This window comes from Electrophorus electricus, chromosome 15 (genome assembly GCF_013358815.1).
Source record: "Electrophorus electricus isolate fEleEle1 chromosome 15, fEleEle1.pri, whole genome shotgun sequence".
Taxonomy (NCBI): domain Eukaryota; kingdom Metazoa; phylum Chordata; class Actinopteri; order Gymnotiformes; family Gymnotidae; genus Electrophorus; species Electrophorus electricus.
In genome coordinates, this window is record NC_049549.1 from 17,566,160 (window position 1) to 17,574,865 (window position 8,706).

Sequence of the window (8,706 nt, forward strand, 5' to 3'; positions counted from 1 at the left end):
GAGAGCAAGCGGGTCTCTTGATGAGATGAGTGCCCATTTGCATGAAGGCTTTCGAAATCATGTTTTTTATGATAATGAACCAGAATAGTCTCACTATAGTGTCACACACGGGCCCACACACCTTCAACTCACCAAAGAAATTAAACCAAGAAGGAACGCAACATACTCATATCCATGACCAATAACCAAAAAGAGAGAGGCAAATCTCACAGACTGGCTTCAAAGGCAAAGTCATTAGTGCAGCGTGGCCTGATTGTTTTCACTGATTTTCTGTCCGTAGGAGGAGTAAATGGATGTCTTAGCCCTGCAGCTCGAGACTGGCTATTAATTTCCCCGTGCAGCTCTGGCCTGGTGGGCCAGGGAGAGCAAGAGCTGATTAAAGTAGATAAGTGTTAATGGGGATAGATTCCTCCACAGTAGCCCTCTGGACTGATGCAGGGCCTCCATAACCACTGGCCTGTAATGGCCTGTGACTCTTATTGACTGTTATTAATGGCCAATCGGCCTTGAAAAGAAGTGTATTGCCTCTGTGTGTTGTTAGGTGTAGGTCAAGATGCAAACCACCTGCTATTCTAGGCTCCTATATGCCAAAACTCCTGGCTCAGCCTGTTATTAGGAGCAAAGTCACGTTAAGACTGCCATTAGCTAATGCTACATTATGCACTGTTAATGACTACAGAGCCTCTCCATCCTGCAAAAACAGCACCGCAAATTGACCGCCAGGGCCTGACTGACAAAATCAAAGGAATCTGGACTTTGGTGAGACCCAAAATGAAACGCCAGGCCTCTTGTATTTCAAAGCACACCTAACCACTGAAAAGGGTCCCAGATGCCCTTTCGCTTAGATGATACAATGTTGCGTCTACTCCACCAGGGATAAATTAAGCATGGGAAAGTTTTAGTGAAATCCTTATTTTCCAGTTAATCAAATCTTGCCTAATCAAATTAGGAGCCATAATTCCCGAGGATGCGTGGCACAAAAGTGCATTATTCCTGCCTCGGGAAGTGAAAGGGCGAAATCAGTGTGACGCCATTCCCCTCCGCTTCAGTGGGCCTGAATTGAAGTGCTCTTCCGACTGACCCAGGACTAAGAGGCAGGGTTGGAGTAAACTCTGGCACTGTTTAGGTTCCCAGCTCATTAAAGAAGCGCGTCTGTGGCCTCCTCCAGAGGGGACTCAGCCGGTCATTAATGAGACACTTGTGTAGCTCCCCCTGGATGGCGGTGGTGAACAGGCGCCTCTGCCACACACACAAACACAAAGCACCTCTCACAATGAAGCCGAGGTCTTTTTACCCCTGCTTGCTACGCCGATCAACAACATCTACAAGATAATTCACAATAGAATTGGGGGGATCTGAATCTATTTAATAGCCTTAAAAAATTCAATATTGCATCTGAAATATTTCTGACCATTAGGTAGCACCTCAGAATTTCTGCCATACGGAAGGTCCTGACAGATGTACTGAGGGTTGCTGTGTTGGGCAGGTCCACGTGATCATCGAACGCTACATGCAGTAAGTATGCAGTAAGCCTGACGGTTTGCACATAAGCGTTTTCTTCTAACACGTGACAGCTAATGAATATGGCTCTTCAGATGTTCTGAACTTGCCTTTCCATTCATTGCTTTCAGTGTTAACAGCCTTTTATGGGGATTCTTAACACCTATTCCATAGTCTCTCAAGGTCAGTCTGCTGGCATGAAGAGATGGAAAAAAAAAATTTACTGAGAGGCTCAATCCCTATTCATTTGTCACATTTGCATGCATGCCTCTATACTCCATCAGACAAAGAGCATGCTAGCTTAGTCATTGCCCCCTACCAATTACAAATGAGTCCATTAAGCTGTCTGCATCAGGCCCGGCCTCTTCATGGTAATGGCTTGTGAGATTTCCATCATAATCACGAGGCTCTCGCTGCCGCTGGGAGCGCGGACCGAGGAGAGTCCGTGAAGACGGAAACTAAATTCCTTCCTTTTTTTTCCCCTCAGAATACATGTTTCGGGAAAAACACAACAGATATGTCAGAGATGGATATTTCAGGTGACAGGCAGCAGCTGAACAGGTCTGTCAGTTACGGGTCCTTGTTTTGCCGTCTTCGTTCAACGGGGTGCCTTCACCTTTATCCTGCAGCTAAATCCAAGCTCAAGTTTTCTCTAGATCGCAGCCTGAACTTCAATCCGTGTAATGGCTTAAACTGCACATGCAGCAACTGTTGCTTTCCCGAGAGCAAGCTGTGATAAGATTCTCTCCGGTTAGCCCCTGCATCCCCAGGCTTTTCACCCTGTGATGCTACCTCCCCGGCTCATTGGTGTAGGGGCACGGCCCACCTTCCCGTCCCACCATGCAAGATAAAGCGCTAGTGCTTGATCTCTCTATATTTCACATCCCAGCACATCCCCCAACTAGCAGCCCTACATACTGAAAATGATGGCAGCATTTCACCTTGAAGACATCTAGAGCAGTGGTAATGCAGTGCCCCGGCGCAGCGAGAGCACGAAGAAAGATGACGGGAGCTGGGAGGTATTAATCACCAGGACAGTGAGAGGTTCAGCCTCCAGCCGCAGAGGGAGCCGGATAAGCTCCTGAAATTGCACTGCCCTCCGCAGGGTCCCCGCGTCTCACTGCTTTATGGCAGCCGAGTCCCGGAGGGCGCCTTGACGATGCGCTAGCCTCCGAACCCGTGCCGTCAGAAATGATCCATGAGCGTCATTAACAGAAAATATCACTTCAGTCGACCCGCGATCGTGCTTCGCTAAGGGTCACATTATGTGCGAAGAACAAATTACGGTCCAAGTACATTCAAATAGCCCTTCAAAAAAAAAAAAAAAAAAAAACCAAGGGAAATGGTGATATGTCATCTGTGACAATGGCCTCTGGTGTGAAGCCAACAAAAACACGAGGGAGGACTCATGAAGTGACAGGGTGAGGTTCTCTCGTACCTTCTGTCACTTGGCAAAGTGATGCTAAAGAAAACTCCCACTCACACACACCACAAAGAACTTGTGGTTTTAATCAGAGGCCCAATCAACACCTTTGAACATATATCTCAATAGGCCCCTCATACTAATGACTGTTTATCAAGCAGCCAAATTATTAGGAGTGAAGATGAAATTTAATCAGTGTATGCTGAAAGATGTCCTAGATTTGGTATTTGGTTTGGGTCAGAAATGTGCTTGCATGGTTTTTGGGTGGGTGGGTGGGTATGGTTATTGTATGACAAACAACAAACTTTGACCAGTGCTTCTGAATCACCTTAATGACCCTTGGACATTTAATTTTACTGCAGCTCAATTGGTCAGTGGAATATGCAATTAATAATGCAATGCTTGGGTTAATGCCTCTCGATTATGAGTCCAGAGTGATCTATAACTACCAAAACCTGCAGAAGTATGGCATCCATTATCCTGCGGCATTTATGGTCACGACAGGCTGATAATACCATGCTTGAAACAACAAAATCTCTTTCGTAAATTAGTTCTGCATTTTTGCCTGTGGATTTTGGGGAGAAGAATAAAAGAGCGTTTGTGAGTTCTCCCGCCCAATATCAATTTCAAGGTCCATTTGCTGCCTCCTCCCCGATCTCCGCCATGGTGAACAGACGGCGGCGCCCTGACTGTGCGCATATGGCACAGGGCCGGGAGTCCGCCGGAGCTGATAATGACGGCGGCGGTGGGCTGGCCCGCCGCCATGGCCAGCACCGGCGCGCCGTAATTGACAGCCGCGCGCCCACCTCCCCCTCCCGCAGAGCTGAAATGCGACGGCACCCGCTCTCTCTCTGGCTGCACGCTCCCAGATTCGCACGCGCCGCCTCGGCCGGCGGGCTCAGCGGGGGCAGGCCATCCAATTTACAGCTCCGTCCAGTGGCGCCCCTGGGCGCCGTCTCCAGTCCAGACGGTCCGGGCCTAATGATGAGACCTTCCGGCAGCTCATACATTACTGGGACACACACACACACACACACACACACACACACACACAGAGTTGGAAAAGCGCGACCGACGCACTTTTCGGTTTTCCACACTGGCTCGGGAGGCGGCTATAGAGAATATATATATCTGCACCACGCAATGCCTCGTCTCGTCCAGGATCCGAATTCCAAGAATCAGGCTGGTGGCCCGTAGCCTGGAGTCCACAGGCACGCGCTGCATCACGGAGAAAAGAAAGTCAACTTGCACTGGCCTCCCTTCTTCCCGGTGGGAGCTGAAACTCGGCCAAAATACTTCCTAAACACACTATGAAGAGAGAAACCTCACGATCAGGAATACATTAGAAATTCTGTCAATATGTGTGTTGGCTTAAGCCTTGGTTGCTACCCGGGAGCTTCTCGCCGAGGAGGGTCTCGCATGGTGAGATTGCAGCCGGCTCCGCTCCCACACACGGACGGGAGAGTGGACCTCCTCGGCCCACTGCTGAGAATGCCTTGGCACGCCGATGCGGCGAAACAAATTGCGTTCTGTGATAGCGCCGCGTGAGACTTGGCTTCACCACCGTCCTTGGGATGCATACCATCTGTCAGCTCTGCACCTCCGCACGGAGACATCGCATCAGAGAAAGACACTCAGCACTGCACATCGCCGTGGACGAGAAAGACCCGCACATTTACTGGTAATAGAGCATTTCACGTAGAATATTCTACAGCTCACTCTAAATGGACAGGAGAATATAATGACTGATATACATTCAATGTAACGAAATGTTGATTTGTTAATATTGTTGCAAAATAAATCCACAAATTCTCCTACTTTGGTATGCCACTGTACTAAAGTAAGCTAACGTTTATGACAATGTACCTGTTTAGGAAACGTCAGTTTGGGGATAAAGGAAAACTGACTCAACCTTTGGCACAAAATGAACCTCTTGCCTTGAACTACTGGAATGAGTTCCTGAAGGAAGATGGCTTACTTCATTTTGACTGAGAGGAACGTACGTGACTGGATCCTGCGCTCATTCTCGGGGCCCCGGGGATTAAACGCTGACGGAGATCCAGCAGGGACTTAGTTGAATCCCCTTTGATGACTCTGCCTCTCAATAAGCAATTAACCCTGATCCCTGTCTGCGTGTCCCAGCGAGGGCAGGGCAAGCCGGGCTGAAGGGTCGTCTGTCAGCTCCACGGCAGATGGTGTGGGCCGTCTCGACCCAGCAGAGTGAGAAGGGAGCTTTCAGAAACTGGCGCTGTCCACCAGGCGAGCAAATGATGAGGTCAACTCATAACACCGGGGATTGGAGAGGAGACTGGGAAAGAATAGTCCATAGTTTTTAAAAGGAAGACATTGTGGCTCTACACACACACACACACACACACACACACACACACACACACACACACACACACACACACACACACACACACACACACACACACACAGTTGCGCTGAAATGCTTGAGGTTTAAGATGGATTCCATAATTGATACTCAAGCACTTCCCCCTAAACGTTAACACAATCTCGTAAGGATATGCAGTTAGCACTTTAAGCAGGCCCACACACCTACGCACGTCATTCTTGAAGGTTAGTCTATAACAAGCTACAAACTCCCCATTTTCCTGTATTGTAGTAATGCTCCGAGACAAAATTTTGTAAATGACGCGTGACAGGTGAGCTTCGCTACCGTCCTTACCACACTGAATGTGTCAGTCTTTAACAGTCTTTTGGCCCCCCTGATTACAATGACATCCAGCGATGACAGCTTACTTGACATGTACGCACTCAGATTCACATCGGCTAATAGCCATTTCTCGTCTCCCCAGGGTTCGGCAGCCGGGCCAACCGATAACAAACCTGTCAGGACGTCTTCGGCGGGAAGACGCGCTCTACCGCGCGTGAGAAATTAGGCACGCGATGGAGAAATACTGAGTGTGGCGCGAGCGACATATAGCTGTGTGACAGAATTTGTTTTATCCGCGGGCACAAAATGGAAGTCGCCACGGCAGCTGATTAGGTCTTATCGAAGCTGTTTCGAGCGAGCGCCTTTTTACATTTTTCTTATCTCCAAGCAGCCAACACCGGGAGATCACCAAGGTTGAGCTGGTTAGCCTGCCATCTGAAGCTAAAGAAATGTGGCAGGAGGATACAGACGTGGCGTGGGAGAGCGCGAGAGAGCGCGAGGGGTGGGGGTGGATGTAGCTACTAAATACATTCAGTACATTCAGACAGTTTATAAGAAACGATATCCAATGGGGTTTAAGTACTTAATCCTTTTAGACCATATCAGGACTTGGTTGTTCTTCTGTTCCCTACATATCAATGTTGTTTGTAGGCCTAAATACAGGGCTGGGAAGATTACTTTCAGAATTTTATGAATAATCCAACTGAAATTGTAATCTTAAGGATTACACCTGAGTGCAGTATTCTGGCCCCAGAAGCAGAAAACCCATTCAAAGTAAGGCCCATTAAAATATGATACACAGAACCCTGTAATTATAGAATTACGTATGTATACCAGTGTTTATGCTTACAACGAACTAACACTGGATTAAACGATGGAAGCAAACACTTTGGTTAAAACTACTGAGAATTTCCCTGATAGCATAAATCCTACAGGGTCCTTAAAAGCCTAGAAGTCTTGATCATGGGGAACTTTAACTAAGCACAGATATTACAAAACTATATCTGCACTCAACCTTTCTTTCTGTCTCAGTTTAGGTCCTCATGGTGTTCATCAGGTATGACACCACATCCTTTTCCCAGCTGGGTGACCATTCAAACCAGACAATACCAACAGCATCAAAACAAGTGATGCTCCTTCAAATGGCCACCTGTATGGTGCTAAATCTCCATGACTCAAGTAGTACTCCAGATGCCCGTATTATCAACTAGGTCCAAGGCTATTGCTGTTTCACATGTAGAAAAGAGAAGTAATATCCCTGTGCATTTTCCCAAGATGAGAATGACACGCTGTATTCATTTTTAATTAATTATGCATTATTAAAAACTGTTAATTAGCACGAAACTCCAAATGGCCGTCCCTGGTCCAGTTGGTCCCGTTTTGGCTCCTTGGAGCACCTTGGCGGCGAGCGCATCGTCTGCTGGTGTCCATTTACTCCTCAATGCTGCGACATAAGTCAGTAATTGGATGAGGCTTTGTGATCAGATGTTCTCCAGGAGATGCTAATTCCACTCTTTCTGACCTGCCTAATCTGCTCAAGCGAGCCCGGTTCAAGCCGGGTTAATGGGCTCTGTCCCCCACCCTGCTGTTCGTGGGACGCCAATCAGGCAGCATATGGTTCGCATACGCTGCAGATGCATATCAGCTACCCTCACAGCGACACAGATGCACGTGACCGTGCGCACAGAAAACATGGCCTATTGATAAACCAATTAAGGTCCATGTACTTGTCCCCAAGTGAATATGGGGGACCTTTTCAGAGGTTGTGCCGATGCAAATGGGTATCAGGTAACACCGCGACTGATAAAAAATCATTACTCTGACTGTAATCGTTCCAGTTTACTGGAAGGTTGAATTTCTTTTCCTCCCACGGGAAATAACTACTAAAACATGATCTTTCTGTTCGGCTGACGTTATCAGTGAAGTTCCGTGTTTAGGGACAGATAATGAGTTCCTGATTCTAGTGAACTGACCTCAGTCTGGAAAACAACTATATAATATAACCATTTTGCATCAGTCTGCTGATGGCTTTATGCATGTTTGTGTATGTCTTTCATCAATCTGGTATCTGTTTTGCAGAAAACACTTGGCTCTGTCTGAAATATGAACTAATCTACTATATGCCAGTTGCCTGAAGGAAAGATGATTATAATTTAGTGCCCCATTCAACAGAACGCTTATGACGTCCTGCCCCGAGCATCCAAGGAGTGTGTGCTGCAGGCCACAGGTTACCTGTGCTCCGCGAGGAACTAAATCTCACCCTAAACACAGGAATTATCTCTCCAGCCAACACCAAATGCTCCTTTCTTCCTAAACAAGGACTGGCTTAAAGCACCCCTGCTTTTCCTTTGCTACCCTGTACCAGCATGTAGCAGAGGCAGCTCCGTGTTGCAGTGAACACCGATGCCTTGGCCTGTGAAACCAACGCGATTAAAAACGTAATCCTCTCCTGCGTCACCCTTCGTACCAATTCGCGAAGGAAATTTGTAGGCGATTAATTAAATTCCCACGTCTGCGCCTGGCAGCCATTAGTCCTGGCTCTGCTTTCCGCAGGTCGGTCAGGAGCAGCAGGCGGTGTGCCAGGTCGCGTCACCAGGGGCAGCCAACCTCAATAAAGCCCTGCTTCCCTTTCGCCCTCGACAGCCATCATCTCCCCTTTTTATTGCCATTCATTTTCCGCCGGCAATACGATGCCGCCATTATGCCTGACTGATGTGGGGAGTCGGAGCAATTTCCTGAGACACTTAACGCCAGGTCACATGGGGCTGGTAACATGAGAGAGAGCTACGGCCATTGAGAGGTCGCTTCGAGATGAATGCCAATCCAGATGTTAAGTCAATGGCTTGGGGTGAAGAACCGCTCCCCCACCTCCCCCTCAGATAATCGGCAGAGGATGCAAGTGTTGCGCTTGCATTTGGAAGGACAGCAAAATGATGTTTTTGCACCACCCGAAAAGAAGTGACTGAGAGCAATAAGTTATTATAGCAACCCCAATCAGATATATTCATAACCGCCTCATAAAAAAGAGTGGATATGCAGATGAACTCATGCAGGCAGATGCTTCGCCTATGTGATAGAATCCATTACCATCGCATTTTTCTGT